The sequence below is a fragment of the Chaetura pelagica genome, unplaced genomic scaffold (genome assembly GCF_000747805.2).
Source record: "Chaetura pelagica isolate M959 unplaced genomic scaffold, ChaPel_1.0 scaffold111, whole genome shotgun sequence".
Taxonomy (NCBI): Eukaryota; Metazoa; Chordata; class Aves; order Apodiformes; family Apodidae; genus Chaetura; species Chaetura pelagica.
Genome location: NW_009952153.1, coordinates 2,893,600 through 2,903,330, shown reverse-complemented (window position 1 = coordinate 2,903,330; position 9,731 = coordinate 2,893,600). Strand labels below are relative to the sequence as shown.

General features: G+C 39.8%; 1 protein-coding gene across 1 annotated transcript in view; it reads right to left on the bottom strand.

The window, feature by feature from the left end:
- PLCB1 (phospholipase C, beta 1 (phosphoinositide-specific)) overlaps positions 1-9,731 on the bottom strand; it is a 457,703-nt gene that overhangs the window by 447,471 nt on the left and 501 nt on the right. The gene's annotated exons all lie outside the window — the stretch shown is intronic.

Sequence of the window (9,731 nt, the reverse complement as noted above, 5' to 3'; positions counted from 1 at the left end):
CTTTCCCTGTGTTTTGAGCAGTGGGACAGTAACATTCCCACCGGGTGAGAGAGTTCCGACGTGAGCTATAATTAGGGTCAAGCATGCAAAATAGTACATTTGCTTGAGGGATAGAATGTAGGAGTGACCAGAGAGTCACAAGACTAGAATGTAAAACTTGGATCTGCAGTCTCTTTGACAGAGGCAGGAAGGTTTTCAACCAAAGCAGACTTGCTTTGGCAGTTGCTGTTTAGCAGATCTCTACTTTGCAAACTGCCCCCTTCTCTGTGTTGAAGTGTATGCCAACAGCAGTTTATTATAGGGCAAGGTCTGAAAATTACTCTTCAGTAACTTTAATATAATGAACTACATGCCATTTGCAAAGGAAGATAACTTGTTTCTTACTCAACCAGCTGATACAGACGGAAACAAGATGTTTGAGGGTATGTAAACCTTTTAAAGTGAGCAATGTATTTCATGTTTTCCTCGAGGGGAAGAGGCATCCAGGAAAGTCAGGCTTAAGAGTTTATGGATGAAGCTGGCAGACCAGGAACAGCTTTGTGTGGCAAACTGTTTCATGAACAGTTTGGAACACAAAGCTGTTCCATGGATGGGAATACTTCAGCAACAAAAATGAGCTTCCAGTACAGGGTTCTTCTGGAATAACCCATTTAAGACTATGTATTTATATCCTTAAAGCATTCTTTAGATTGCTACCATACATAATCCACTTATTGTTTGTACCTGCTTTATGTTGTCCATTTGTGGAGCTGAGCAGTACTTCACAGGAAAAGGCTGACACATCAGGCTCTGAGCATTTACCCATTTCAACATTTATATTCTGTACGAAACATGCTATTCCTAAATATCTGCTAATGCATTATTTGGCAAAAGTGTAGTTCTGAAAGAAAGTTTTTAATAAGCCCTATCATCAGCCCACCCTTCAGATAAACGTGCACCCCCTGCAGTTTTTCTTCTTTCTTTCAAAAGAAAAATATTATCTTGACTGTGCCTGACACCCTTGTATTATAGGGCTGGATCACTTAAGTGCTCTGCACAGGAACCCCCCCAGAGAAAAATCAGTACTTGCCTTTACACTAATCACCTTAATTATCAAAACACATTTCTGAAAGTTGCAACAGCCTTACATATTTATGGACACTTTGGAAGTTGCATTTAATCATGGGATGATGACTGCTCGCTCATTTTCTTTGTATATTGGAAGATTTTTGTGGCCTAGAAAAATGAAAGACTAGATTTTCAGCCTCCTGGAAATGCTAGTAGTCTCTTCCTCAGACAATTTGGATTTAAAAAGTCATTTGCTTTCATAGGTCCCAGGAACAAGATACAATTTTTCAATCAAAAAATCTGTAGCCTAATCCAGCAGTAACTCTTCAAGCAAAACTCCTCCCGAATCTAACAGTTTTTCCTGAGCAGGGAGTACCACAGCAGGCCCACAATCACTGTCCCACTACCTCAAAGGCAACTGCTACCCCAAGACAAAAAACTGCCCAAAAGAGTCTTTTGACAGTAGCAGTGTATGCACTTCTGGAAACTGTCCCACCAAGCAGTTGCAAGGTGAGTTATGGGGATGCTCTGCACCAGAGGGAGACTAGGCTGGAAGCAGTTATCTGGGTGGCCTATTTGCTTTGGCACCTGCCATTCATCATAAATCCTTACAGAGGCTTATTGATCTATATGACACCTCTTTTTGGAGCACAGAGAAATATTTCTATTGCCACATAAATTACTGTAAAATATAAGCAATCTTCTCATTCCATTTTGAAGCAACACTGCAGAGACAATCCAGCCTGTTGATGGCAATAAAATCACCTTGTTTCAGCTGGCTCTTTATTTATCTGGATATTTTGGTTATGAAAATTATACTGTCAGAATCAGGAATTTTGAACTCAGCCTGCTTTGCATTTCAATACAGAAAACTTTTCAGATCCAATCCAATTTTCATTCCAGTAGCTAACCCCTCTAAAATCAGTGAAGCCATTTTGTTACTATAAATGAAAGTAATCTTCTTCCTAATATTCCAGGAACAATTTGAGAACATTGTCCAAAGGGTAAATGGCCTGAAATGTCTCTTGGACACTAGTAATGCAAGATGTGTGATAAGATAAACTCAGATCACATCACAATGTAATTTGTCTTTCTAGTAACTTCTTTTAAACTGTCGCTGGTAAAGGGAGAGCAAGGAGAATTACAATGGCAAAGCTATGGCAGAATACAGTTAAGTAATTACATTTCTGACATTTATTGTACATTTCAGTGAGTTTCTTTGCATAGGTAGGTTTTTCCAGTGCTTTGCAATGTCTTATGTAGTTATTTACCTCCTCTGAATGGTTGCCAGGGAAAAAAAAAAAAAAAAAAAGAAGGGGGGGAGGGCCCTGAGCATTACTCGTCCATTTTCCTTGGACTACATAATGCTCAGGTCAGTAGGAAAAGAACAGGAGAAACATGCCCAAAGTTGTAGGTAATCACTGGTTAGACAAGACGTCCAGGATAAGGATTTTATGTCTTCTTTTTAAATACTGAAGGAGAGGAAAATTACTTTATTAAAACTTGACAATTTATAGAGAAGATCATTCCCACAGAAGTCTCAGAAATACTGACACATGTATCAAGCCAACATACCATAACTATTCAGATGGAGGCCAGAAATATTATTTTTTCACTGCATGTAGATGAAGACTGAAGGAGAGAATCACTACAAACTCTAAAAACGTAGTGCAGATACAGCAATACATTTGAAAATATTTCTTTGCTTTTTATATGTATATCTTGCTGCTTTCATCAGAAGCTGCTTATCTCATCACTAAATTCAGATTAATATATAAAGATATTAATAAAGGTTGGAATTTGTGGAAGCTTGGCTTGAGAACTACCTGCAATGGTACCTGGATTTATTGGCTCTGCTGCAATATCTCTTTGAGACCCCTATCAAAAAAATGACTAGAAGCAAGGACTTATTTCATGATATGACAGTTTCCATTTTCTGAAATATGCCACCTTTTCAGGTCAGCTTTTATTCTTTCACAGGAAGTCTCGAAGTATTGTGACCTCTAAAAAATTAAATTTCTGCATATATTTTGTGTGTTACAGAGCACACAGGAGATACTCTGCCATTGAACATCTGTGAGCTTAGCTGGGGCTTACATTTATGCCTCTGGGCTGCCTGCTTTACTGCTGAGCTCTTGCAGCTTTTGGAGCAGGTTTCAAATGAGTATGACATACTGTGAAGAGAGCTGCCTACTGTTAGTGAGACACTTGCTCTGCCTGGAAGGGAAAAGTACTTGCTGTGTTTGCAGTATCCAGTGCAGCTTTCAGACGCCCAGTTCTTGCACCATCCCTGCTGAAGTCGTTAGAAACTCTTAACATCCACCTGACTTCAGCCCGTCTTGATTCACTTCTCTAGCACAACATGCAGCTCCCAGAAAGGAGCTGAAACGGTTATTTTTGAAACAAGAAGTCACTGATGATAAAAAGCAATGTAAAAATAAATATCCATGCCATGACTAACAGAACTGTCTTTTGACAAAGACCTAAGTTTTGTTTCCGTGTATTGTAAAAGGTAGAATAAGTTCTTTGCCTTTAGTAGCATTATTTCTGATTTAATTTGGAAGAGCAATCAGAATTATCTTTCCTCAATGATGTTTTAGGTTGCAGATCATGCCCTATGAACAGCCATGCTCTTCTAACAACAGTGAAAGGAACCAGTATGTCAGTAGAGAATAATACCGACTGCAGTTAAACAGCAACACAATAGCAGAATTTGACCACAGATGTTTGCACTAGATTTACTGGTTGATGAGCCTAGCCATCTTGAGCTGCATCATAATCTAATACAAACCTAATAATACCTTTTCATCTAACTCACTCAGCCACATATACCAGGCTTTGGAGGTGTCAGGTGTAAAAAGAGGACCGTACTTCTTCCTTGGAGATCTTTTTATTGCCAAGGGAAAATGTATTACAATAAGCAGTTCCTTACACAGCAGGAGAATTCCAACTTGAAAAAATAAAAAAGAAAAAAAAGTCAGGCAATAAGAATTAACATTTTTTATCAGTTTTCTCCTAGTCTGATGCACTCAAACTTGAAAGTTGCTTCTTCTATCTCTTGAAAATTCCTTCTTCTATCTCTTGCAAATTCTTCTAAATTCTGAAGAGGCTTGACAGGCAGAAAATTAACAGATGCACTTTAGAGGTGGGAGATGATCTTGTAGGAGGTCTATGCTGGAGTTATGCAAAGTTAAGGATGTGGAGGCATGCCTCCATGGTGAAGTGCTGTGTGGGTAGAGGAATCCTCCATCATCCACCTCTTTACAGAACTGGATATTACATAAGGCTTGCAAATTACATCCTGTTCCTCCATTTTGTATCATGGAAGATATGTAAAGATACTAATACTGAGATATTTCACTAGAAACAGGCTACTCTTCAGATTCCAAATCTCGTTTTTTCTATCCCAGGTTCCCTGCTGAGCAGTCTTCTTCTCAGAGCCAGCAAGCAAGCTGTTGCTCTTGCTCCCACGTAGGCACTGTATGCTTCCTGAACCAGGTTTTCTCTGGCATCTCTGCTCCCTGGAGGTTATGGATGCTTCTGGCAGCCAGAAGTGTGCTGTGCATTACTGTACCCTGGTGCACTCCTGTTCCAGTCTTTGTATGACGAACACCAGCTTGGGAGCCAAGTGTCTTCTGTAGTTGGGCATCCAGGCAAGATGAAAAAACATATTTTTATATTATTATTGCAAGATCAAGAGCAGCCATACTGGAAGGTAGGGTAGAATTGCTTGTGCTCCCTTGTGCCTATAGTGATGTACATTAACTTCCCTGTGGAAAAAGCATAAACAACAAATGATCGGTGAGGTTTTTTTAATAGTAAGATACATTTTTCAGTGCTGAATACCTCACTGGCTTTCTGTATGAATGTGCAAAATATTATTTCCTCTTGCCACTACATACCTGCCTTTTGGTGGATGGTCATTAGTGGAGGGTCTGTCAAACTTGATTCATAGGAACTGGTAAGCTCTTTATATAGTTAATATTCCACTGGATTTTGTAGTCTAACTTATGAAGGACAGATATGAACATTTCTAGTAAAAAGTTAAACTCTTAATATAAAGCCTTTGTTCATTTAAAAATGGATATCAAAGGTAGAGCCAAGGTGAGTTCCCAACAGTTACAGTGCTGTGTTTACTGATCTGCATTAAACAAAACCATTTGTAAATGTAACAAGTTTTAGGGTTAATAAATCCATGTTAGAACATGCATGGAATACATCTTTCTGGCCATATACTGTTTATTCTCTACTACATTATTTGTCTTAAATTATAAACCAAGTTGCAAACTCTTTTACCATTCCACAGTGAAAAGTACATGGAAACTATTACTTTGTTAGGCCCATGGAAAATTAAAGTTGGAAATATCAAAATTGTTGCTGTTTATGTAACAATAACCTCTTATTTTTTAGATTTGCAAACAAGCCATTAAAGTAAAAATCAAAAAGTTTAGGAGGGTAGTTCTGGAAATCCAGTAGAGAACTGAAAAAAATTACATTGGTGGTGAAATTAGTCATATATTTGGAAAATGAGTGCTGTAATAATTTATTCCACCTTTGGCAGTGTCATGAACATATAGTGGCACACAGTGAAACCAAACATGTCAAGAATGCTGGAATACCTTTTCTTTACTGTGAGACACCCACACAGACTAATAACAGCACACACAACATTAAATAAAGTAGAAAAGAAACCTAATAGAAACAAACTTACACTTTTCTAGTGATATATTCTATAATACACACGTAAAGTCAATGAGTTTTGAGTTCCTTTCTTTTTGCAGTGGAAAGCCACACTATCACAGAAAGCTAAATTTTAATTCAGTGATCATAAACTCGCAACACAGAAAATACTTACGGAGCACAAAGCACAGTCTTCCTTGTGTCCTTCAAGAGAAACACTGAAATTACTGCTAGGGAAGTCTAGGAAACACTATGTTTTAGTAGTGTCCTCTGTGCAGAGCAGGGGCTGGTCGCCAAGGTAAATGATCATTCCAGTATAGAAATATTTATGACCTTAGTGTCTGCAATGTCACAGAACAAGGGAAAGATATGTTGTTGGCACGTCTCACTTCAGTTCTACCACATTTATCTGTTCTTTCCATACTATAATTGAACTTTCCATTTTATAATCGAGATTAAAACAGCTACAGAAGTGAACTCATACGTCTTTTTTTTTTTTTTTTCCAAATTCTGTCCAACACTTAACTGTGGTCAATGGACACGCTTCTATAAACAGCTGTTGAAAGCTAAACTGACTGCCTGATTCCTAAAGCTTTTATGTAACAGCAGTGGAAATATGGAAGTTGGAAAACTGTTACTCCCAAGTTCATTGCAAAGCCAGCAAAGAAACACACATGTATAGGGTAAAAGTTGAAGATGTACCAGTTTAACAGAAGCCAAAAGGAGCTAAATGAGAGTACATTTTGTAAGGGACAGAGTAACTGAAATAATCATAACAGTAATAAATGGTCTGGCCCAGAGAGTTGTCTTCTCTAACTAGCTTTCCTTGTTTTCACTTCTTATTCATTTCCCATTTCATGCACTAATCAGGTTCAAATGATATGTATCTGCTCCATCTTCGCAAGCCTGACCTACTTCAGAGGGATTAGCAGCACTGTGACATGTCTCCCCTGTTTTAGGAACGCTCTGTTCTAAGAATGAAAGCAACTCTGCCTTTTTCCTGAGCAGACTTTGCCTGAAATGCAAACTCCCTCTGCATTGAATGTGGCTAGAAATTACTTATAAATAACTCAAGTCTTTTGCTCTTCTCATCCTTCAGTCTTTCCTTCTGGTCCTTTTGAATTCACAGGAACACTGCCAAGTATTTGGAACCATCGTTTTATCTCTTCCTTCTTAGCCACTTCATGGATGTTTTGCTATCCCCTTCATTCACATGTTCTTTGAGGACACAAATATAATTATTCAGCAACTTGTACCACACAACATGTTCCTTAGCCTTTTGCACATCAGCTCTTTGTCACATAAAGTCTCCTAATTTGGCTAGAGCCCAAACCTCTTGGTTTTGGCTAATCACTTTTTTTTTTGTTTCTCTCCAAAGAATCTATAGAAAAATGATCATGTTTCACTCAGGTTTCCCCAGTTCTTACTGAGCAGCATTAAAAAGCTCTTTCTGCATTACCTTCTCACACAGAAACTTCAGTGTGTCTTCTCAAATAATTTTGACTGCTGTATTTCTTTCTTTTCACTACATATCTCGGGTCTAAATATTGTTAAAACACCACATCCAATGTTCAAACTATCCATTCAGGAAGGGCAATGATTTTATTTTCTTTATAATTTTTTTTTTCTTTTTTACAAACCACAAGAATAGCTAAAGAATTAGAAAAACTGTAATATAATGACATTGAGTTCAGTCTAGAAGACACGTGTTCCATGAGGCTCTTACTTAATACTCAGCTGGCATTAACTGTGTTGGAAAGAAGCTTACAGCTCAGAGAGACAGGGAAGTGCCTACAGCGCTGGGAAGCTGTCCATAAAAATTTTCCTTGGTAATGGCATATATAATGGAATATCACTGAGTCAGAAATGGCAGAGATGACTACTCCTGATGTTGGAAATAACTCAGAAATTCAGAATTATGTGGTAATTTTTTTAAGATATACTCTGTATATACATATACAAGGTAAAATTGCAGTCAGAGAGGCACACAGTTAGTACCACAGCCAGCACTGGGCAAGGACATCCTGCAGTAATGAGGTCTTGAAGAAGGCAATTAATCAAGAGGTTTAAAGAGTGTCTCATGTAAATCACCAATTTGGCAGAGAAGACCTGGGGTCTACACGGGTAACTGGACATAAGGAACACAGAAGGTGACAAATAAGAACCAGAATCAAGAAGATTGACAACTAAACCAGTCTCGGGCAGTTGAAGCTGTAGAAATTGTGATAGTGAGTCCTTTAGGTGAACTCAGCTCATTGTAATGTCATTATAATAGTAAAAATCACACCCCCAGGTAAAAAAGACCCCTGCCCAGGTGAAGACCCTTCCCCTGAGCATGTGTGATAGTAGAAATAGTGATGTAACCATATTATAGCTATATGGAAATCACCAATCACTATAAGGAGGATGGACTTGGAAACGTACTAACTCTATAGTCTTATGTATAAATATGTCATTAAAAATCTTATTTGGTGTGCTTGATTTATGGGCAGGCACCAAGCACCGAACTTTGCACAAACCTCCAATAAATAGCAATGTCTCCTTCCTAAACCTAGTCTCTTTGTCTGTGGTTTGGGGAGCTGTCTTAAAACAGTAACATTGAGAAGTAGCAAATGAGGAGAACTGCTTTCACTGTTTCATTTCTGCTTAGTGTGAATGGTGCTATGGGAAGCCCTGTCTCCCTCCTCACTCAGTATTGGAGAAGCAGTGAAAGCCTATAGCTGCTGCTAAACTCCTCCTGACTAGGAGTGACATTGTGCTTATGCTGAGTCCACTTCCATGCCAATAAATAAAAGGCCAGTCTTACACTCAGGCTTTAACGAATGGTTTGATCAAAACCCAAATGCCTCTGGAGAAATATGGGAGTAATGTAAAGAAGGGTCATAAGAAAAACTGGCAAAATATGACAAAATCCAGAGGTGTTAAATCCTACTGTTTCCCCTACCGGGGGTAGGGAGGGTGGGGAGTGTGTAAATGTTTTAACAACAGGCCTTGTTAACTTTTGGAGTAAATATTAGAAAACCTTTCATCCCAAGTTACTTCCAAACCAAGACAGTCTTCAGAAAATAAGAGCTAATTCCCATATCATACAGGAAGGCAGCTTTGACCTGTCCAGTGATGTCTTCTTACTGATTCTGGTCAATTTATCAGGTTAACTAAGGAAGCTGACTGTTCTAACTACTTTTAATTTAGAGTGCAGTCATTCAGAGGGACCTGGACAAGCCAAAGGAATGGAGCTCACAGGAATCTCATTGAAGTCAAGGAAGATAGGAAGGTAGATAGGCTTTCTGGCTGGGGCAGGCAGTCTCCTGGAGCCCTGGTGGACACTTGATTAAACATGAGTGCAGCCTGACAGGGCTGGTGGTTAGCAGCATCCCAGTGGACTGAGTATTGCTTCTTTGATGAGGATGATTAAGGGAGTGGAACACCTGTCTTATGAGGAAAGGCTGAGAGACTTGGGGTTGTTTAGAGAAAACTTGAGAGGGAATTTTATTAAGGTATATAAATATCTGAAGGGTGGGTGTCAGGAAGGTAGGGCCAGTCTCTTTTTCAGTCACACCCTGTGATAACACGAGGGGCAATGGATGCAAGCCAGAGCACATTAAGTTCCACTTCAAGAGTTACAGAGCACTGTACAGGCTGCACAGAGAGGTGGTGGAGTCTCCTTCTCTGGGGGCCTACAAGACCCGTCTGGATGCGTTTCTGAGTGACCTGCCCTAGATCCTCTGGCGGCCCTGCTCGATGATCTCCAGAGCTCCCTTCCAACCCCAAACATTCTGTGATTCTCGGCGCTTACAACACGGTGCCTTGAATCACGCGTCCCGTTATAGGCGCCCAAATACAAGATTCAGCAACCCGATCAAGTGCGCTGAACCCACCAAGACGCTGCGGCCGGAGCGCGGGCCTCGTGGCCCTGCTTGGGGAAGGAGCTGGCGCTGGAGCCTTCGCGGCGGCCCGGTGACGAGGGGGCTGCTCCCTGGGGGGCAGCGCGACGACACGACACG